The following is a 23,549-nucleotide window of genomic DNA, read 5'->3' as shown; positions in this document are numbered from 1 at the left end:
CTGAGAAGTACCTTTTTGCACTGGCGTAATGGCAGTAACTGAGCACATTAGAACATGCACAGTAATATTGTGTCTCACCAGTTGCAGAACATCAGTTCCTTTTACCCTTTCTATGTTTGGTGGAAGGTTAAGGATTATAGTTCTGAAGACGAGGATTTATTTACATTAGCTATAGCGCAATGGTGCTCATTTAATCCATTTTTATATTTAACAGTTTTACATATCAATCCTGCACAACAGATAATGTTGAGGCGAATTACATAGAATTACAGAACAGTACACAATAAAAAGGTAACAATCTGAGATGGTCATGAACACAATAAAGTGAATTTTTAAGGGTTTTGCCAGAGTGAGCAGAGTGGGTCGAGATGTTGTATCCCGAGGCAGATAGTCTCAAACTTGCGTAACTGGTTAAAAACGGTTGTTGAACAAAGGTGATTTTCCAATCTTTTGGTTGTTAGCATGTCAGCTTCGGAGTCTTCTTTCAGTGTCCTTTCTTTGATGGTTTGCAGAAGAAACCTTTTCTTATATCTTTCTTTTATGCAGTGTGTGCTTCCACTCTGGAATTACATGATGCTTTAGATCATGCATGCTTTAGATGAATGTTATTCTGTCATGCTGAGGCAATTTGTCTTTTTGATAATATTTCAGATGAGGATGTTGTGATTGGTCTTTCAGGCATTATTTCTGATGCTGTGTGGACAGATATGACTTTGCTCTGGGTTAATGAAATGCAAAATTAGAGACTTCACTTACATGTATAGTTCTTTACTCAGCTCCCACTTTCTTGCCACACCTAGATTTTGGAAATTGTTTAAACTTAGAATGCTGGATGTCCTTCAGTTTTTCAAAATAATCCTTCTTATGGCACTAACATTCAGTTGGCTGGTGCTAAATCTTGCTTTCTTCGTCCGTAATTTCACTCACCTATAGTATTAAAATTAAATAGTTAATACATGTAAATATCCCCAAAAATAATTTACAAGCCATATCAATGCAGAATTTTGAAAGTGTTGAGCTGTTCTTCAGACAGAGCAGAGTGTCGAATGGTAGCCTGAGAGTACTTGGATCTAGGAGTGAGGTTTTGTGGAATTTCCAACATTTTATTATGCTCAGAAAGGATACATGTACCCTATGGACTTGTAACATAGATTCCCAAAAGCAGACATTAAAGTCATATGGACTGGCACCAAAAAGATATTTAAAATAGAATACTATTAATTAATTTTAATGTAGATTTCTAGGATGAGAATTTCCCCTCCTCAGACAACAGGCGTTTCCCCCTGCCCTGACTTACCACCTACTTGTATCTGGTATCCTGACTTTTGAGCTCTGGCCTTTGTCGCACGCAAATCTATTGTGTGTTGCGAGGACTATTTATTTATTTATTTTTGTCATTTGTAGAGCGCATGAATCACCCCACATGGGATATCTCCGCGCTATGCCTAGACCTATCCCTCAACTATGGTCCAGAGTATGAATCAAGGGCAATGAAATTAAGGCGTACTTTCATGTGTGCATTTTATTCCACCTGATTATCAGTTGTTAGGCTTTTCTGCACCTGGATTTACCGGGTGCAGAAAAACAGGACACAATTTTTTTCCAGATAGAAAAATTGGACTGAAAAGACCCACAAGACTCTGGGTGCAGCAGAAGCAGCCAAGACTTATGCTGTTTTTTTTACTAACTTGGGGAACACACACAATTCTTCCCTCTGTTAGAAAATGCTTTCCTCTTCTCTCCCCTGCTTCACTCATTTCCCCCAACCAACCAATGCATATATCGACCACCTGCTTAAAACAGGTGGTAAAATAAAAGCAGAAAAACACTATGAAATAGTGAATGGCATGTGGTTTGACAGGCAGAAGAATCTGTTCCTTGTGGCAACTCCCCAGTACATGGCGTCAAACTTGTAACTGCATGTTACTGGGATTAATCTACCACAAAACAATTACATGAAATTTTTCTGCCACCCCAGTACTGTGCAACTTCTAACAAGGGACTATGAGAGATCTTGGACCGGTCCTGTGACCTGGAGGGTCACACCAAGTGTGCCCTCATTTAAGGCAGAGGACTGTGATGGGTTTAACAGCTAGAGCAGTGGTGGCAATGCACCCTGTTGTAAGGATCAATAGCCTGATGAGATCTTTGCATCATGGTCAGTGGAGTGGCTTTCTACTGACACACCCATGTAATGCTCCATTTCTATACCTGTGCCCAGACTTTGCGATAACATCAAGTGCATGTTTAGGGTGTTGGTGTGCGTAGCATAAATGCAATGTGAGGGTGCAACAGAGTAAACTGCATCTCCTGCCTGCCAGTTGTGTATACAAGTGGGACCATCTATCCCTCATTTATACCGGAGTTCAAAGTCCTGTTACCAAGGAAGAATGTGCTCTACGAAGTACTCAGGTGCCTGCTGTGACACCAGGGATGGTGTCAGCCTGACAGTTTATCTAAGTTGAAGGGACATCACCTGCAGGCTTAATTACTTAATGGAGAAGCTGTGTACCTGTCCTGAAGAGCCTAGAAGTCTGCCTAGAAGCCTGCCTGTCTGGTAAGAAAGGGAAGGGAGTTTGACTATCCAGCAGGAGGACAAGGCTGTCCTGGAAAAAGCAAGGTCTGACACATCCTCGTTCTCCGTAGGGTGAGCCGGAAAGCCATCCAGCAGGACCAGCTAGTCTGAGGGACCCCCTCCTCCCCCGCCAAGACTCTCCCAACAGTTCAAGGCAAAAAATAAAACTCTACAACAACATGATTGTTGAGGTCCAGTAGGACGATTGTGTGCTGCCAATAGGCCCATTCAAGGTTGCATTTGCCAAATTCCTAACACAACAGAGTCTGAATCTACTGACTTCCTGGAGAGCCTGTGTTGGGCTTTTAGCTGCTGAATTTCTGACTACTCTGTGTCAGAGGCCCATGAGGGACTACCACTACTCCAGTGTCGAACACCCTATCTGAGCTTACGCCTGTGGTCCAGCCAGCCACAGTGTGGGCTCAATTGCTGATGGTCGGGCCTCCAGAAGGCGCTTCACTTACAGACAGGCCAGGTGTGACTGCTACCTTGGGACTGCTTATCTTCTGGCAACTGCAAAGAAAAGACAGAGTAGGTGCCCTACTGAATGCAGCACTATACCCAGGACAAAAGCGCTCAACAAAAGCTTGCTGGTGGGTCACTGCTCTCTCGAGTCTTCGGGCGTGCCATTCAAGTGTCGGGAAACAGGAAAGCGACCCAGACAAGACTGACTCATCCTGTGAAAGGGTAAGACACTTACAACAGAGCATACATGCATTGGGGTGACTGGAGTGACAGAACTGACCCTATACTATATTCATGATACTCCAAAATGCCCCTAGAGGGTATCAGAACCGGACACACCTGTCTGCAGCACATGGTAGTCTGGAATGCCTGCACCATCCTTTCACCCAGACTGTCCATAAAGATAGTTTTAGAGCCTCTACACAGATAGAAGGGGGAATCTCAGACCATTCGCTGGTGGAGGTGCAACTCGATGGTCTGGTTGTGGACTTCATGCTACCCCCAAGGGTTGATCCGTGATATTTAAAAGACAAGACGTTCAAAGCTCGTATGTGAGATGGAGCAGACTTCTATTTTAAGGAGAATGGGCGGCTTGCTTGTGAATCAGCTTGCGTGCTATAGGATGAATTCAAGCCAGTGATCCTTGAGGACACTGACAACAAGGGGACGGAAATACTGGGAGAGACTTCCTGAAAGACCTGACCCTGCCAATGCTAACGAATGAGGACCGCGACACACTAGACCAAGACCTGACAGTAGACTAAATATATAAGACAATAAGAACCTTGCAAACAGGGCAAGCAACAGGGCCTAATGAGCTCCCCATAGAATTATAAAAAAGCATGATGGATAAAATCACGGAGTACTTCCAGAGTAGGTTTCAGACTACCTGAAAATAAGGGTGTCTCCCAGAGGACCAAAGAACGTCTGAGGTGGTGGTCATCCCAAAAAAGGACGAACCAGCAACTGAGTGTGGGTCATATAGACCTATCTACCTGCTTAATTTTGAGACTAAGGTCCTTACGTAGGCCGTGGCGATCTGCGTGCGGACAGTAATTGCAACAGTGGATCATCCTGATCAATCGGGCTTTATGCCACACCAGGGAACGCGATTATATCTCTGACACCTTAATGGAGTACCACACGCAACAGGGGATTCCTTTGCTGAACCAGTGGCGCTGCTGTCATGCTCTTGTACTCTAGCGCGCATGCGCGTCAAAATACAGTCTCATGAGTCTTTGCCGTCCGACAGGGATGTTCCTTGTCTCCTATGCTCTTCACACGTGCGTAGGTTAGCCAGGACCTCTCATATGGGGTATTCCAGTTGATTAGGAGTGGGATGAGAAAATCTCCCTCTATGCTGACGTTTTGCTGTAGGACACGTAATCAGCCTTCTCGAGTGAACGAATCCTACAAATTTTTCACATATTTAGAGATTATTCAGGATATAAGGTCGACTGGAATAAGTCCTTAACATTCCTGCTGGTGGCAGGGACCCTGCGGCTGCACTCTAGGTGCCCAGTTCGGGTGGCACTACATGACTTTAAATATTTGGGCGAGTTTATTACAAGAGAGCCACAGGCAGGAACATACTTCCGAAATTAGACCGGCTTTGCTGGGATGCCCCACACTTGCGGGCACTCCCGCTTTCTGTACTGGGCTGGGTGGTCCTATTTAAAGTGATGACCCTCCAGGGTCTCCTGTACATCGTGCAAAAAACGTCCTTTAAGATCCCACCAGACATTTTCTTTTTAAAAGGTAGACTGAGAACTTTGGCTCCTGTTGCGGGATGGTGGCGCTTCGTGCTTAGTAAGGCGCAAAGGGGAGTTTATTAAGGTGGACTAGCGGTCCGGAGCATTCGCAAGTATTACTGGGCCACGCAGCTGGTGGCAGTCAACAACTGGTTTTTGCGGACCGTGAGGATCCTGCTTACCGGGTAGATAGATTGGCCGTGGGCAAGAGAGGTTACCCCACCCCGGTGTTGTATTGAAGAAAGTATGAGTGCACTCTACCTACCCATACCCAAACAGTGGTAAGGGTGTGGAGAGAGGCTACCAAGTGCTTAGGCTGAAAAGGTAAGCAGACTGAAATGACTCCACTGTATGATGGTGATCTCATAAGTGCAGTGGGAGTACTTCAAAGCCAGGAATATCACCAGTAACTCAAAAAGGTTTATGTGCCAAGTTAATTGGTGGGTGTCCCATTTCCCCTTGACTGTGAGGGCTTGAAGATGCGCTACCCACCATTCGAGGGAGGCGTCTGTCGTGAGGATGAAACCGGGAGTGTCCACTACAAATGAACTGCTGAGATGTTTGGTATGAGAGTCCATCCTAGCAATGCTCTTCGTATCTGAGACGTGATGTTGATGACATCGTCGAAGGACCCTAAGACTTGTTGCAATTGGTTATCGAGTTCCTCCTGTTGTGGTCTCATTTTGAAGCGACAGTTGGGAATTAGGGGAATACAGTAAGACAGCATCCCCAGAAGCGATTTGAACTGTCGAACAGAAACATACTTTTATGTGTGCAGGAGAGTGGCCAGTTTAGAAATCCGCTGTTGTCTTTCGTTTGAGGCAAAAGCCCTTGTTTGCTGTGTGTCTATGATGGCCCCCAAGAAGGTCCACACTTGAGAGGGGGTGAACTGAAACTTCTCTAGATTGATGGAAAGACACAGAGACAGGCATGACTGAGTGTGTCTAGTTGCGACTGCGAACGACTGCGCCTTTATAAGGCAGTCGTCAAGGTAGCGAAATATTTGGGCACCATCTTGACCAAGATGTGCTGCCACCGGTGCCAAGACTTTGGTGAACATTCGGGTGCAGAGCGAATGCCAGATGGAAGGACTTGGAATTGGCAATCTCTGCCATCCACTCTGAAGCGCAGGAATTTTCTGTGTCTGGGTAGGATAAGGGCATGAAAATAGGCATCTTGAAGGTCCAGTGTTGGCTTGTAATCCCCTTGAGACAGTAATTAAAGCACTTCTAGGAGACACAACATCTGGAAAGTTTGCTTCTTGAGGCACTTTTTGAGGGAACGAAGGTCCAGAATGGGGCGCCACTCCCCCGAGTTTTCCTTGATTTGGAAGAATCTTGAATAGAAGCCTGCATCCCCTTTAAAGATTCAGAACACTTTGATCGCTCCTTTCCTTAACATGAGATTGAATTGGCATAAAAGTTCCTTCAGATGGGCAGCAGGAGGACTTCTGGGGGGAGAATTTGGTGTAGCCTCTGGACACTATGTCCAAAACCCATCGATCAGTAGTTATTACGGACCAATTGGAGAAGAAATGGGAGATCCGCCCTCCAACTTTGGTCGGATTGATGGGAAGAGCGGGTGACAGTTGGCAGTTGGCAGTGCTTTTTTGAGGAATCTCTACCTCAGCAGAAGGATTTCCCTCTGTACTGCTTGTAAGAGGCAGCCTGCGGCTGTCGAAACGACTGCTGTTGCAGGGAGGAGGAGTAACGCGGTTGGCCCGGATAGGGATGGTACTGCTGATATTGGTTGTAACATCCCCGAAAGGAAGAGGAGGAGCCACGACCCCTCGCACCCCCAAAGGGCTGCATTTTAAACTGTACAGTAGATACTACACACTACACACGGACCCGAGAGGCCTGGAATTTAGACTTTGACATTCCAATGGAAGATCAAGACTGGCAGCGGTCCTGTGAACTAACATGCATGGTTTCTAGTACTGGCCATTTTCAACTGATACATTATAATTTTCTGCGAAGAACCTACTTAACGCCACAAGACCTTTATCAAATGGTCGTGTCTTGCCCAGATATATGCCTGCGCTGCAACAATGTGGGAGCTGATTTCTTACATTAACCATGGCCCTGCGATGCAATACACTCCTTCTGTCGAAGAAATGGAGCATACCACACAACTAAGTTTTGAGCTGACAACCAAATGCTGTTTATTAGGCCTCTTTAGATGCCAGAAGGGCGCAAGATAACCTATAAATTTGGTCAGTCGCCTATGGTACTGGCATGACGTAGAATTGCAATCACATGGCTACCCCATCATGCCCCAACGATTGCGCTCTGGCATAGAAATGCGCTCAACTGGGCCGTAGCTGAGGAGAAACATATGCGCCTTAGCAGAAAGGATGACACATTTGAGGATACACTAAACACTTGCCGTGCTCATACAGATAACTCCTAGCTCCTACTTCCCGAGTGACAACAGACACAGACTCTGGCTCTGAAACTGATAAGGCAGAACACTACGACACTGGGGACGAGCAGGGAGGTGTCTCCACATGATAATTGTAAGGTACATTCCCAATTAGGGGAATTTGACAGAGGACCAGGCCCTCAGCCTGGGAGCTCCGGCGATTGAGGCCAGTCGACCCCAGCTGAGTAGCTTCCCCTCTCCCTCTTTGGATCCGGCCCTCAGCCTGGGAGCTCCGGCGATTGAGGCCAGTCGACCCCAGCTGAGTAGCTTTCCCCCTCCCTCCTTGGATCCGGCCCTCAGCTTGGGAGCTCAGGCGAGTGAGGCCAGTCGACCCCAGCTGAGTAGCTTTCCCCTTCCCTCCTTGGAGGAGTTTGGCAGCCTAGCCCTTACGATTTCATCCGGCTCGCCTCTTGATCCTCTCCCTCCCAAACTCTGGAAGGTGTTTCAGGAGGATCTTTTCCAGCCCTTGCATTCCATCTGTTGCCAGTCGTTTGAAACAGGGACGGTACCGGGCTGCTGGAAGAAGGCAGTGGTATCTCCGCTCTTAAAAAAACCTACGCTTGACCCTGTTTGCCTTTCCAACTACCGGCCAATCTCCCTGCTTCCTTTTCCAGTCGAAATCATGGAAAAATTGGTTACCCGCACTCTGTCCGGCTTCTTAGAAGGGAACACCTGGCTGGACGAGACGCAATTCGGTTTTCGCCCAGCTCATGGGACGGAATCCGCGTTGGTGACCGTGTTAGACAATCTGCGGGCGCGAGTCGACAGTGGTCGGGCAGCCTTTTTGGTGCTGCTCGACATGTCGGCCGCGTTCGACACGGTCAGCCATTCTACCTTGATTTCGAGGCTGGAAGAGTGCGGGGTCAAAGATAAGGCCAGGGACTGGTTAATCTCCTATCCGGACAACCGTCAGCAACGGGTTTCGCTCCCTCCCTTCAGTTCAGAGGAGCGGAGAGTAGGACAAGGAGTACCTCAGGGCTCAGCCATCAGCCATCAGCCCTATACTCTTTAATATCTACCTCCGCCCTCTAGTCCAGCTCATTAAATCATTTGGGATCTCCGCATTTAATTATGCGGATGATACCCAGCTGGTCTTTTCACTGGAGGGACAGGACGCAGTCCCATTGGAGACCTTCCACCGGTGCTTGCAGGCTACAGCGGAATGGCTCCGTTTGAACTCGTTACAGTCCAATGGAACTAAGACAGAGGTCCTGTACTGCTCCAACGACCGAATTCCCCGAGATCTCCCAGACGATTTTTGGCCCCCGTCATTTTCAGAGACGGTGTCAGCCGCACAATCGGCACGTAATCTGGGTGTCATTTTTGGGCCCAACCTGCAGCTGGATCTGCACGTAAATAAGACCACCTCAACGTGTATGATGTTGATCCGCATGCTGCGCAAGGTTTTACCCCTCCTCCCTGAGCAAGCCAGACCCGAAGTAGTGTGAAGTACCATCCTAAGTCGACTCGACTACTGTAACGCACTACTTCTGGAGGCCCCGGTAACACTTCTGGGCAAGCTCCAAAGGGTGCAAAATATGGCTGCCAAACTCGCCCTCTCCCGCCCCTACCAGAGCTCTTCCACGGCAGCGTTACAGGAACTCCACTGGCTGCTGGTCCATCTACGCGTTCGCTACAAAGCAGCGTGCATTGTGTTCAGGGCTATCCATGGCCTGGGCCCAGTCCCCTTGCGGAAAATGTTTGCCTGGTACCTTCCATCCCGAGCTTTACGTTCCTCTTCATCCAGGCTACTAATAGTTCCGCGCTTCCAGAGAGTGAGGATGGGTGGCCGATCGTTCAGAGTAGCGGCGGACAAACTCTGGAACTCCCTGCCAATATCCCTGAGAAGTCTTGAGGATCTCTTAGCCTTCAGAAAGGCGCTGAAAACCTACCTCTTCCCTAGGACAGGCTAAGCTGCTGATCTTGCTGGATCATGGGTCAAAGCGCCAGGATGCCCTTGGTGGTGACAGGTTTGCGCTATATAAGTATACCACAATACAATACAATACAATACTGATCACTTGGAGAATGGAAAAGCAGATTAGTGCATGTGTAATTATTGACTGCTTCTTGATTAACCTACTGACGTAGAACATATTGGTATGATATGTCTATGTATACTCTGACTGCCAGGTTGTATGTTGACAAAATTAAAATAAAGTTCTAAAAAATTTTTTTTTTAAATCAAAGCCATTACATTGTGGGTGGTAGAGGGTAGTGAACCGGTAATTCACACCACACTCCTTCGACATGTGTTTCAAGTAGCCAGACATGAAGTTGGTACCTCTGTATGACACCACCTCCGTAGGGAAGCCCACCCTGGTAAAGATGCTAACGAGGGCCCTAGCCACTGCTGGGGCAGTGGTAGTCCTGAGGGGTATAGCCTCAGAATACCTGGAGGCATGATCTACTACCAGACCGCACTGAAGGACGTGGAGTCACCACGCCAAGGCCCCGGAGTGACGTGGCTCTTCCAGGTGCGTGGGGGTCTCCGGGGCTTTTGGAAAGGGGCTGAGTCAGAGAGGGACGGGAGGGGAGGCTTAGGGGTGAAAGGGACCCAGGGAAAAGGAAATAAGTGAGACGGAAACAAAGACAAGAGCAGAAATCATTGGCTACTCTTTTTTTCTTTTGGTTGCTCCAACCTCTACCCCCTCCCTTCACATTTATGCATAGCTATTATTTATCCCTCACATCCTCCCTTGACTAAACCATAAAGCAAAAACACTTACCTGAGTCTTTTCCTTCTGTCCGAGGGACGACGGCGGCCGAGGCTCACCTAAGGGACTGAAGTGGAAGGCCCTGTGGGAAAGAAGAATACAAAAGAGACAATCAATCATTGTGATTTCCTGCAATACTAATAAAAAGTGCATACCAAGAAATTATTCCATGCAGTGTGCTCCTTCTTGACCGACTCTTCTAGAGCGGGGAGCTACATACTCTCCCTACAGGGAATGGGAGACAGACACACACACAGGAAAGCATTGTAGGAAAAAGCTACATACAGTTGTTCTATGCTTGCATATGTACATTGTTTTAGAAAGATGGTGGAACTATTTATTTTGTTCAATGTGCTTATTTTGCTAATTACTTTTATCTGATTCTATTATCATTGCAGCACATAAATTCTATACAAGAATTATGATGGTTGAATTAATAATGAAAATGCTAATGTTATGTTATTTTAATTTGATATTACACATGAATTACCCCTAAGCAGAAACTACTTTAAGGAGAAATGTAGGATTGGTACGTAAAACCACTCTATCTTTGTGAAGTTGAAAGAAAGGCTCTTGTATAGGTAATGCATGAAGTTCATCAACTCTCCTTTAGCGAGGTTATCGTTATGAGGAAAGCAACTTTCCATGATAGGAATTGTAACTGACATTTGTGCATTGGTTCAAAAGGCGGGCCCATTAGCCTTGTAAGGACTATGTTTAAGTTCCACTCTGGAGCAGGGGGAATACTTGGCGGTACCTTTTTAATCCTTCCATGAAGGCTTTAATCACTGGTACTCTGAAGAGAGATAGGGGTTGTCTATTTTGCAAGTATGCAGCTACGACTCCCAGGTGTAAACAAATGGATGTGTAAGTTAATCCACAATGCTGTAAATGCAACCGATAACAAATGATGTTCTGCACAAACGCATCAAGATGATTGATATTGTTGTTGTTACAATAGGCAACAAAACGTTTCCATTTGCTGCATAACATGCTCTAGTAGTAGGCTTTCTAGCTTCCTTGAGATTATTCATACAGTCTGGTTGTAGTTGTAAATAACCAAACTCTATGACTTCAGGAGCCAAATCGCTAGGTTGAGTTCTCTGGGAATTGGATGTCTGATTTCCCCATGGCTCGGAGTGAGGAGTCAAGGTGTGAGATGTAGCTTTTGATGTGGAACCACTGAGAGTTCTAACAGGGAGGTGTACCAAGGTTGCGAGCCCATGTGGGGGCTATTAAGATCTGTGTGAGGGACGTTTGTCTGAGTTTACGAACAAGTAATGGAATTAGCAGGAGAGGCGAAAAAGCGTAAGCAGATATACCTGACCAAATCATCCAAAGGGCATTGCCTTTGGATGCTGGTTGTGTGAACCTAGATGTAAAGTTTGGGTATTTTTCGTTGTGTACTGTTGCAAACAGATCTATATGTGGAAAAGCCCATTTTTGAAAGTAGGGAAGAAGAACTTCTTAGCTTCTCAGACTGTGTTTGCTAAGCAGGGCTGCAATCTGATGGCCTACCCCTGGGAGGTGTTCTGCTAGGAGATAGATTTTTGGGTGAATCGCCCAATTCCAAATGCTTTGTGCACAGCGTGACAGCTGGAGAGAGGGAGTCCCTCCCTGTTTCTGTAGGTAGTACATTGCTGTGATGTTCTCTGTGCGAACTCAGACAGTCTTGCCTACAAGTTGGGTGCGAAAGGTTTTGAGTGCTAGGAACACTGCTAGAAGTTCCAGATAGTTGATGTGAAGACGTTTGTATTTGTCCGACCACAGCCCTGTACTGTGTAATATTGAAATGGGCACCCCAACCTGTTAACGATGCGCCTGTTGTGAGTATAGTCTGTGGAATCAGGTCTACGGAAGGCCGCCCTTTTGCTAAGTTTTGAGGGTTCAACCACTGCAGAGAGCGATGGGTGCGACTGTCTACCGACACTAGATCGGTTAATAGACCCTGTGATTGATTGCACTTACTCGCTGGACAGTGCTGCAGAGGACACATGTGAAGCCTTGCATGAGGAACGCAGGATGCCATCATTCCCAGCAGCGTGATACCAAAGGGGATGATGGACGGAGCGATTGAGCAAATCAAACACTCACCCCCAGTCAACTGATCTGGGTTTAATCCATCACCATTCTTTAGCTCACTCCGCCACTCCAGTTCAGACATGGCCATATGCAAATCAGACTGACCCTGTGCCTCATGGGAACAGTCCAGCCCGAACTGCCAAGCGATGTCTTCCCTGGACCGGAAACAAGCATCCTGGGACCGGTTTCGGATTCATAATCCTCTTCAGCCAGGTTATCTTGAATCCAGTGGTAGAGTGAGCAAGGGACCCACGTCTGGGCATACCCTGCCAACTTAGGACGAACAAAGCGATACCAAACGGGATGATGGACGGAGCGATTGAGCAAATCAGACACTCACCCCCAGTCAACTGATCCGGGTTTAATCCATCACCATTCTTTATCTCACTCCACCACTCCAGTTCAGACATGGCCATATGCAAATCAGCCTGACCCTGTGCCTCATGGGAACAGTCCAGCCCGAACTGCCAAGCCATGTCTTCCCTGGACCAGAAACAAGCATCCTGGGACCGGGTTCGGATTCATAATCCTCTTCAGCCAGGTTGATGAAGGCTGATAGCCAGAAACCAGACTTCCTCCAGCCCGTAGATACCACGATTCCTGTATCAGGCCTACTACACGCCCCACTCAGACTGAGATCCTGCACTCTGTGATTCCAGGAGGACCCCACCCGGGCCTCTTGAAGGGCTGCCGCTTCCTCTCTGCCCCTTCAAGCATCAGCCCCCCCGGACAGCCCGCATTTTCTATCACCATCCACTGCAGCCCATCGTTACAGTTTTGAGCCCGGGACTCCTCATTTGGAGTTCTCCACTCGGTTATCTTTCTACTCCTTTTTGACGCCTCGCTCAGCATTTGGCCAGCGTGTATCCCGACCTTGTTCAACCTTTCCCGGTGCACTGATTTGCTCCCCTGTTACCTGCCGACTTGTGCGCCTTTCCATTTGACCTCCCAGATACCACCACCAGTGTTCTTTTATTGACTTGTGCCCTGATGAACGTGAGACCTCGCTGAGGTCGCACACCGAAACGTACGTCAGCACCGCGAATTTCACCTGCCGATACCTATGTTTACTATTGTATCTCCATATTTTTCCATTGTCATTATTTGTGGAGAAAGGTATTCCTTACTTGGTCAGCAAAATAACGATGGATTAAACCCAGATCTGTGACTGGGGGTGAATCTTTTGCCATTGTGCAACAGTCCGTCCATCATCTAGTGTGTTTTGCTGTTCCCTCTATGTGGGAAGGGTATGCCCAGACGAGGGTCCCTTGCTCACAAAGCCACTGGAGTCAAGCTATCCTGGCTGATGAAGGCTGATAGCCAGAAACCGGTCCTAGGATGCTTGATTCCGGTCCGGGGAAGACATGGCTTGGCAGTTCGGTCTGGACTGTTCCCATGAGGCACAGGGTCAAGACTGATTTGCATATGGCCATTTCTGAACTGGGGTGGCTTGGTGAGCAAAATAACGATGGATTAAACCCAGATCTGTGACTGGGGGTGAATGTTTTGCCATTGTGCAACATTCCATCCATCATCTTGCGTGTTTTGCTGTTCCCTCTATGTGGGAAGGGTATGCCCAGGCGAGGGTCCCTTGCTCACAACGCCACTGGAGTCAAGTTATCCTGGCTGATGAAGGCTGATAGCCAGAAACCGGTCCTAGGATGCTTGATTCAGGTCCAGGGAAGACATGGCTTAGCATTTCGGTCTGGACTGTTCCTATGAGGCACAGGGTCAAGACTGGTTTGCATATAGCCATTTCTGAACTGGGGTGGCTTGGTGACCAAAATAACGATGGATTAATCCCAGATCTGTGACTGGGGGTGAATGTTTTGCCATTGTGCAACATTCTGTCCATCATCTTGTGTGTTTTATCATTCCCAGCAGCAGCATGAAGACTCTGGCTGGTAATGATTGGTTGGGTTGAAATTGTAATAGTGTGACCTGGATATTGTGAATCCTGGCTATATTTGGAGTGGCTAGAGCTTTGAGAGTGTTGATGGAAGCTCCCAGATAAGATTGCACTTGTGCCGGATACAGGTGAGATTTTTGTGCATTTATTGTAAAACCCAACTGGTGAAGTAGGTGTACTGTTGTCTGAGTGTGTAGTATACAGTTTTGGTAAGTGCTCGCTTCGATAAGCCAGTGGTCCAGGTAAGGGAAGACATGTAAACATTGTTTTCTGCGATGAGCAGCTACTACTGCGAGACATTTGGTGAACACTCTGGAGGCCGTGATGACGCCAAATGAAAGTACCTTGTAATGGTAATGTTCGCCTGCTATCATAAACCTGAGATATTTGAGATGAGCGGGATGAATTGGAATATGAAAGCAGGCGTCTTTTAGATCTAATCAATCAATTAGGGGACTAGTACGCGTGCTACTCTCCCATGAGGGTCTCAAGGCGCTGGGGGGAGGGGGTTGGAGGGGGGGGGGGGGAGAAGCAGCTCTTTTCAGTAGAAGAGCCAGGTCTTGAGCGTCTTCCTGAAGATGTTCACGGAGGGGGAACATCTGAAGTCGATTACAAGCTTGTTCCAGGTCTTGGCCGCGATGAGAAGGCTCTTCCACCTGTTCTGGCTTTTCTGCTGCGTGGGGTTTCGGCGAGGTCGGCGGATCAGAGGTTTCTCTTGGGTACGTAGAAGGAGATCCTTTCGTTGAGGTATTGGGGGCCGGTGTTGTGGAGGCATTAGTATGCATGGGTGAGTTTCTTGAAAGTAACGCTCTTCTCCATGGGGAGCCAGTGGCGGTTACGCATGTGTTGGGTGATGTGTTCATGTCGAGGGATGCAGAGGACGAGTCTGGCTGTGGTGTTCTGTATGGTCAGGAGTTTGTGGAGCAGAGACCTGTTGATCCCGGCGGACAGGGCGTTTCCATTGTCCAGTCTGCTGGTTATGAGTGTGTGGGTGACCGTCTTATTTTTTTCGGCGGGGATCAGTTTGAAGGTCTTTCGGAGGGTGCAGGGGGTGTTGAAGAAGCTAGAGGTGACGGCGTAGACCTGTTGGGTCATGGAGAGGGAGGAGTCGAGGACGATGCCAAGGTTTCGGGCGTGGTCCATGAGGGTTGGAGGGCTGCTGAGGGCGGTGAGCCACCAGGTACTGTCCCATGCAGAGGGGGAGGGTCCAAGGAAGAGGACCTCTGTCTTCTCCAAGTTGAGCTTCAGCCAGCTGCTGCTCATTGAGGATGCAACGTCCATCATTCCTTCCTGGAAATGGAGTCTGGTGGTGAGTCCATGCTGTATGACGATGGCGGCGAGGGGGGCCATGAAGATGTTGAAGAGCATGGGGCTAAGCAACAATCCTTGAGGTATTCAGCAGTTGATTTCCGTAGGTTTGGAGAGGAAGGGTGTCAGTCTGATTCTTTGGGTTCTGTAGAGAGGAAGGAGCGGATCCAGTCGAGGGTGGTTCCGTGTATGCCGGTGTTGTGGAGTCTGGTGGTTAGTGTGCGGTGGGAGACGGTGTCAAATGCAGCAGAGAGATCAAGTAGGATCAGAGCCACGGTGTGCCCTTGGTCGAGAAGGATGCGGATGTCGTCTGTGATGGCGAGTAGAGCTGTCTCAGTGCTGTGGTTGCTGCAGAATACGGATTGGGAGGGGGCAAGGATGGAGTTTTCTTCAATGAATTTTGTTAGCGGGGCATTGACGATCTTCTAAGTGACTTTGGCCGCAAAGGGGAGGAAGAAGATGGGTCGGTAGTTCTTGGGGTCAGTGGGGTCCGCAGAGGGCTTCTTGAGCAGGGGTCTGATTTCTGCATGTTTCCAGTTGTTGGGGAAGGTGCTGGTCTTAAAGGCGGTGTTGATGGTGCGTCGTAGTTCTGGGGCGATGGTGGCACTGTAGTAGATGTGTGGCATGCAGGGGTTTGTGGGGGCTCCTGAGTGGATGCCTTTCATGGTCGAAGTGGTGTCTTCGGTGTCACTGGGATCCATGAGGAGACGGTAGGCTGTCTGGCATTGCTGGGGAGGGGGTGGTTCCGGCGTCAGGTGTCTGGTCATTGAAGTGGTCGTAGAGGCCCATGATTTTCAGATGGAAGTAGGATTCAAGCTTGTCGCAGAGGTCGTGGGAGGAGGTGATGCCCGTGGTTTTGCTGGGTGTTTGGTGAATTCATATATAGACTACTATTGGGGGCATTGATTGGTGGTTGCATCTGGTTTTTCTATTGGTTTATGGTTAGTGTTCTCATTGGTTGGTTATTTGAGGGTTCTGATTGGGTCCTGGATCAGTGATTCTATTGGTGTAGGGCTTAGGGTTAGTGATCTGATTGGTGGATAGGTTTAGGGTTTTGGATTGGTTCCTGGGGCTAGGCTTTTTATTGGACGTAGGGCTTAGAGTTTTTTGTGTGATTGTTGTGTAGTCTAGGGTTAGGACTAGGGCTAACGTTAGGCTTTCTATTGGAAATAGGGCTCAGGGTTTCCTGTGTGATTGGTTACTTAATATAGGGTAGGGACTAGGCCTAGGGTTAGGTTTTCTGTTGGAGATAGGGTTTAGGGTTTCCTATATGATTGACAGGGAACTGGGTTGGGACTGGGTTTGGGGTTAGGCTTTCTATTAGACGTAGGGTTTAGAGTTTTGTGCCTGATTGAGTTCTTGGCCTCCTATTGGCCCTAAGGTTCAGGGTTAGTGTTGCGATTGGATAGGGCTAGGGTTCCCATTGGCTGAAGGGGTCACCTGACTACTAGGGATATAAAAGGCCAAGGCCAAGGGTACGGGAGGGTATGTAGCCTTATGACCAGAGCGGTTGACCTTGAAGCTGGAGAACCAGGTTTGAGTCTCGACAACAACGCACAAAATCCTGTGATTCTGGGCAAATCACTTAATCTCCCCTTGCCTAACAAAATGAATGTGTCCTTGTGTAACGAAACTGGTGCTCATGTAAAGCACTCTGATACCTGATATCTTCGGGTCTAGTTCGGGCTACATAAAAAAAAAAAGCTTAGGGTGTCTCACCTGTGCATCGAGGCTGAGGGCGGAGAGGACAAGGGTGAGTGTATGTTTGAAGCTGGTCGGGACTAGGATCAGAAATGCTGCCCATTTCCCCATTCATCAGCACACACCCAACCCCATCCACGACCAGAGTAACACACACACACCAAATGTACTCCACTCATGGACTACAAACTAACCCTATGCACAATCCAATTTCTCAGCACACACTACTAAACCACACCTTTATTCCCTTCTATCCCAGCTACCACACATTTCTACCATCACCTGCGAACAGTGCATGACTCTATCCTACACCACTAACCAATCCACTCATCACTAACTGTAGGAAAGTAGGAACTGCTTCTCATGGTTACCCCCACTTTTTGCTGATTGCACCCACTGTTTTTGAGTAGTCTGGCTGGGATCCTGCCAATCAGGACCCCAGCCTATCTGCTTTTTCCTCCTAAACTGTAAAACACGTACTAGGTACACTCCAGATTGGATACTGGGGTACCCTTATCAGTCCCTAGTATATGGTACACATGTACCCAGTGCATTGCATAGGCACCCCAGAGGCCTCCCACGGGCTGCAGCATGTATTATGCCAACAATGAGAGTCCATGCAAAATGCAACTACAGGTCTGACATTGCAGCCTGTGTAAGCTGGTGCTTCACCACTTATGAATGATATAGGTTTACTATATCTATAAGTCACTACACTTAAAACCTATCAGTCACCCCTATTTCAGGCCTTATCAATCCTGAAGGCAGGGTGCTGGGTTTTATGTTAGAGGGCGCCCCTGCATGAGCAGGGCCCCTTCAAATAATAAATGGGTGGCGATACTAGGAACTTCATTCTCACCTGATATGTGGAGGCTCTGCTGTGCCCTGACAGGCCGCTTAACTGCAAATTGCAACCTCCGCATCATCCATTTTAAATACTTGCACCAGTTATACTATACACCGCTGCAATTGAAGCGCTTTGGTCAGCGGGAGAATGCCTGCTTTGTTCGGTGAGGGCAGGGGGATGCAGAGTTTCTGCATCTTGCATGGCATTGTACAGGAATCTATCAATTCTGGACCAAGGTCACAACTCTGCTTACTAATGTGGTTTCTGAATCCGTGATGTGTTCTCCTGATGTCTGCCTGCTGGGCTGGGTAAAGAACCTCAAACCCTGCAACCATATTTTAGTCGCTGTCTCGACCTTGCTTGCTAAACGGGCGGTGGCACAATGCTGGGGGTCTAAAACTACTGCTACTCTGAAAAAGTGGATCCGGGACTTACTCTACTGTAAAATACAACTTGAAATATATGCAGAGGAACTGCCCGAGTCTTCACGTCCTAAAGATTTCTGGGAAACCCTGATTTGCAATAGATACTGTAATGGGGCTGGGTGGGTGCACTGCCTCAGTGCCAGAAAGTCTGCACGAGAAGCACATTTAGTGTCCCTGTGCCTAGTCCAGTTCAAACCAGTTCTGAGAGTCGTTGGCTCAGGCTCTGGCACGAAACTGGACAAGGACATGGGAGTATCTCCCCACTGTCTAGACCCTCTCCTGGGAGGGTCCTCTGAATCTGTCCAACCCTCTCACGTGGGTAACAAAGGGCTTACGTGGCTGTAGGACCCTAGATTCGACGTGGACAAGATTCTAAACCAGAAACCACTGAGCTTCGACCGTCTGGACACTCTGCACTTTGCTGGACTTCGACTGAGCCCGACTTCGTCTCCCTCTCCGTCCAAAGCATCGTCGGTGCCCATGCACCATGCCTGTGGAGCATCAAAGACTACAGAAGTATCTCCCTTGGAGTGAAGGAGTCACTCCCCTGCATTCACAGGCATGTAACACAATTAACCGGTCTGCTGATCCTGAGCTCCTGCGGACTCCGAAGGCTCCAGCAACACAGGAGGTGGGTTCCCAAGTACCCTGAGATCGAGCTGCCCTCCTACCGAGTTTGAGGCCAGTATCCCTCGTAGGGACCACATAACCCATACCCCTGTGCACCGCGTTCATTTGCAAGTGCATATGCTTGTTGGCGTTCACCAAATTTGTGCATTGGGGTGACAGCCCCAACCTCTGTGCACATTTCCTACCAAGGACTTCGGCCTCCTCGCACTCTGTGCCCTGGGATCTGAGGTTTTGTGAAACTGCCTGTGGTCCCCTCGCGACTCCTGTGCCTCCGGCATGTGGGTCCTCTTGAGGGTCAACACTGCTTTATTTGGGCTCCCCTGGTTGCTCCAGGCTTGTTCTGACTTCCCTTGCTGTGGTGAGTCTCCTGGTCCTTGTTGGGCCAGACCCTAACCAATCTTGACCATCTTCGTGGGTTGCCGTTGCCAAGGCTTGTTGGTGTTCCCGCCGGACTCTGACCCCTCAGCACTCGACATCCGGGACAGCTCACATCTGGCTCCTGGTCGTCCTCAACGTCTCCTGGTCCCTGCAGCTGACGAATCAAAAACCCCCTCATCGAGCGGCAAACAAGATGGCTGCTTAAGCTCCCGGCTCCGTCGACCTCTGTATCCCGCCACAAGATCCTGTCATTATCCTGATTTCGCGCCCAGCCCCTGCGTGAATGAACTGTTCCTCACTTCGATGATGAAATCATAAACTTTTTATCGGCTGGTTTCACGAAGTTACATCGAGCTGAGGGTTGTGGCCTGTTCCAGCGGTGAAGCCGGGGCCTCCAGTATCTCCAAGGCCAGGCTGCAGTGCAACAACAGCGGCAGAGAGACCCAGGCAGGGTCCGGTCAATCGTAGTGGAGGTTTCTTTTGCGCCCGATTTTGGCGGCGATTGTTTTCTTTGCTCAGCATTGATGGAGAGGTGACCCTGCTTGCTACCGCCTGTGCGTGGGGGTCCCTGCCCCGCGGACTCGGTGTTGGCTCCCTGCCTGGTTTTGGCGGGTCATGACCCCGGCATGCGGCGTTAAGCCGGGTGAACGCGGCTGTAGAGAACGACGGGTCACCGTCCACGCTTGCCCTTTCGCGATCTTGTGTGCTCCCCCCGGAGATGCCGGATTCACCCGGGGGGGTGATTGCGATTGGTATTGGGCGTGAGACTATGGATCGAACGGTGTCTGAGCTATCGCTGAGGTCAATATTGGCAGAACTTTGGACGTTTCACTCACAGGTGGATGTTTTATTGACTAAAATGGATGCGAGCCTATCCGAGATGCTACTTGTGGTACCGGACCCTGCCTTGCTGTTGGAACAGCAATCTGCAGCCGTTCAAACCGTGGCCAGGAGAGGGAGACTTTCGGTGCCTGAAGCTCTCGTGGACTTACTGGCTACAAGTGGTAACGGATTGACTCTTGATGACTTCCTTCTCCGATATGACTCGTTTGTGTGCTTTTGGGTCTCGCTGGGGAGGGTTCTTGTGCTGGTTCGTAAGGGTTAAGGTTGAGATCAATTAAATCGGGACGGTATGGAATGGCTATTATGGACACTCGATCTGTAATTGTTTGATTTAAGGGGCTGGGCGGTATGTCACGATGCCCCCTAGTTTTTTTATAAGGGTCGCGCTATATCCATCTTGTTGCGATAGGGGGTGTCGGTTTCTTGCGGGGGGACTAAGGGGCTGGGAGCACGTACGAATATGCCCTCCTCCATTCTTCTTTCTCCTTCCTTAGGGTTTTAGTTACTTGGGGCGACAGGCATGCTGGTAGTGGGGTTAGGCTGTAGCCATCGGCAGGGGTGCAGGGTGTGGGGTTGGAGGTTTTTTTTTTATTTTGCCTTCTTTATTTTCTATGGCCTTTTTCTCCTTTCCCTTTCTTCCTTTAGGATCAGTATGGTTTGTGATTTATTCTGATTTCACTGTGTCCTGGAACTTAGTGCCCATGCTTCTTACGTTAGTCGGACTTTCGGGTGGGCAGGCCCTGAGAACTGGCGCTCACGAAAATGTATATCGTATTGCTGTTTACTCTGATTCATAAGTATTTGCGCCAGAGTCCCACATATGGCTGTTTCTAGATGGATATCCTGTTTCTGGGCTTGTCCCACGTATCCTCCTGTTTAATTGTGTGGCACCTGATCCGTTCATTTAGATAATATAAAATAAAAACCTTTATTATATCCTGTGTCCTATTCACGCGTTCTAATACAAGTTCTATCCTGAATCGTTACCGGACCTCAGGGTCGTCGGCTGATGAGCTAAGTTGTACCGCGATATAATGTGTTCTACTTCTGTATAGCGGCCGGCCCCTGCGGTTGTAGGCCCATACTTGTTTTTCAAGAATGCTCTAATAAAGGTTTTTAAAAAAAAAAAACCCTCATCTTACCAGAACTAAGAGGGAAGGGGTCCCAGTTTTAGAGGAGTGATTAAATATACATACGATTAAGTCCAATAGACAGAAAATGCGTCTATAATGTTTTATTCACATTATAGGACGGACCAACAAATATAGTTTCAAACATTATGGTTATAATGGTGCCCCTGGAGGTAAGGAGGATGTGAAATCGTGAGGGTAGTACAGGTAGGGAATAGTGACAATAAAAGCAAGTATTTATCAAACATTCGCAAAAATTCAATAGTCAATGTGTAACAAAACGGTCATAGTTCAATACAATACCTCATGGCACACATGCCCCGCTCCATAATATACAAAGGTAGTGGCTAGGGGGGGCTGTGTATTGTACGGGGGATTTGGCGACGTTTCGACCCCAGATTAGGCAGGAATCAATGAAATCCTTGCGTCAGGGTCTTCATCAGGACGAAGGGGGATGGTGCTAGCAACCTATTAATAAATAGTGGATACACATTATTTCTCTGTTTGTTAGGAATAGTTGCAACATTTATAGTAAAGTGGGAACACACCATGTTAAAAGCATACCTGAATTAATCAGTGCTTAATGGTCAATGATCGGGAAGAGTCCGCAGAGGGAGCGATGCTTCCTAAGGAAAATACCAACAATGTGTAACTCCGTAATCTAAAGCTTGAGAGAATCCATAAGGGATATACAGTTAGGACTTACTTTTAAGACTAAATCTGGCGTTCCGGCATGATAGGAAAGGTGAATCCGGGAGCGTTGGGCACTGGGGATCACTCAACGTATCTACACAGTGTGCAGCCGTTGGGATTCACCCCTGCATTATTTTACCACATACATCTTTGTATTGATTAACTGGAAAACCACAAGTACTAGGTACATATAATACTAGCTTGGATAAGTAAGTTCTACTGAACTTGGGGTTGAGTAGTCAAGGGTTTAGCACACCCTTCCCCAACCTAAGCGAGTTTAGTTTCTCATTAGGTTAGGTAGGTGCACACACCACTCCTTCAGTAGGTCTACTAAAGGAGAAACCAGTGGCTCTCTGCCCTCTAGATACAGGAATTGAAAGCCCCGTGTGCCTCTAGAAAGCTGAAGACAGGGCGAGCAGCCAACACTCGACGCCTGACTGAGGTGTTACTCATAAATGACCTTAGGGAGACCCCTGGGTTAGATGAGCTGGAGAGAGTGGGTGGGACAAGGAATGAGGACATATCAGGAGGTGACGCCTTTTATGACTTAGACTCAAACCCGGCAGGAGGAACCTGAAGTTTCCCACCTGGATAATTCAGATATTCCAGAGGATCAGGGAGATGGCTCAGGGGAGCCAATCTTCACCCCTCCTGGAAGAGTGAAGAGTTTACCAAGGATATCTAGATCCCCATCTGCAGAATCTGATTGCTCAGGGCATTCAGTAGAGACCTCTGTATCTAGCTCAGGGATGTGGAATTCCTATAGCCCGACGCCCAGGATATTTTGTTTGGGGTCAAGAGCAACATGTTTTAATGTGCATTTTGTCCTTGGGACAAGCAGGCCCAACCCCCAGCAGCACAAACCCTTTGGCTGCCAGTTTGCAGTACCACATTAAGGCTCAGGGAAGGGCATTGCCTGCAGTTAAGTTAATAATTGTGTGCATATGTTAATGCTGTTCAAACTTGTATTTATGGTTCATTGACTGAGAGCCTTTATTATTAGGCTGAGCGCTCTCAGTAAATGTAAATTCTGACAGCGCTACTGACAGTGGTTCTAGTATAAAAATATGGACACACTGTTTCAATGTTTCAAAGTTTAGTAATATGAGGCTATGCATAATGCTCCCAGAATGCTCTCTGATTAGATGTAAATATTTGCAGAAGCTTGAAAGCAAGATTAATGATGATTTGCTTTCACTATAAAATGTTCCTAAAAAATGAAAGTAGGAAAAACATTTTTATGCTAAACTACTGTAAAATTTCAGGTACCATTTCTTTGCAGCATCCTTTAGTAAAATCTGTTGATGCATGCTAGTATGTCCCCAAAATATTCATATTGGAAAATCAGTGTAACCAGTTTCAATACGATTTTGGGAAACAAAAATAAACAAGCATTGGCGGAGCCAGTAGGTCTGAAATGGTGGACAGCTTTTTAGTTTTGGCAATGCGTGACTTGTTTTGGCATGGTTTTTGTAAAACCTTATTGATGTGAGAGCTGCCAGATCCTCACCATTATAACAAACATTGGCAAAAGCAACTTCGCCCCCTAGCACAGGTACAAGTGGTGGTGCAGGGAACAAGGGAATAGTAGGGTTAACCTTGGGCTCCGAGTTGAGTTCTGGCTTAGCCAGAACTCCTGCTCGGGCTGTACTTGTCTGTGATGGTGGCAAG

The 23,549-nt window shown here is 47.9% G+C and overlaps 1 long non-coding RNA gene across 1 annotated transcript; it reads right to left on the bottom strand.

The window, feature by feature from the left end:
* Positions 1 to 416: 416 nt before the first annotated feature.
* On the bottom strand, positions 417 to 21,588 carry LOC147737448 (uncharacterized). The gene is made up of 3 exons (XR_015299329.1): positions 21,489 to 21,588; positions 9,945 to 10,014; positions 417 to 927 (listed from the first exon to the last, which is right to left on the bottom strand). It is a non-coding gene; the product is annotated as an uncharacterized LOC147737448 (long non-coding RNA).
* Between the last annotated feature and the right edge of the window lie 1,961 nt (positions 21,589 to 23,549).

This window comes from Lissotriton vulgaris, chromosome 1_1 (genome assembly GCF_964263255.1).
Source record: "Lissotriton vulgaris chromosome 1_1, aLisVul1.2, whole genome shotgun sequence".
NCBI lineage: Eukaryota > Metazoa > Chordata > Amphibia > Caudata > Salamandridae > Lissotriton > Lissotriton vulgaris.
Note: the sequence above shows the minus strand (reverse complement) of the source record. Positions and strands in the feature narration are given on the sequence as shown.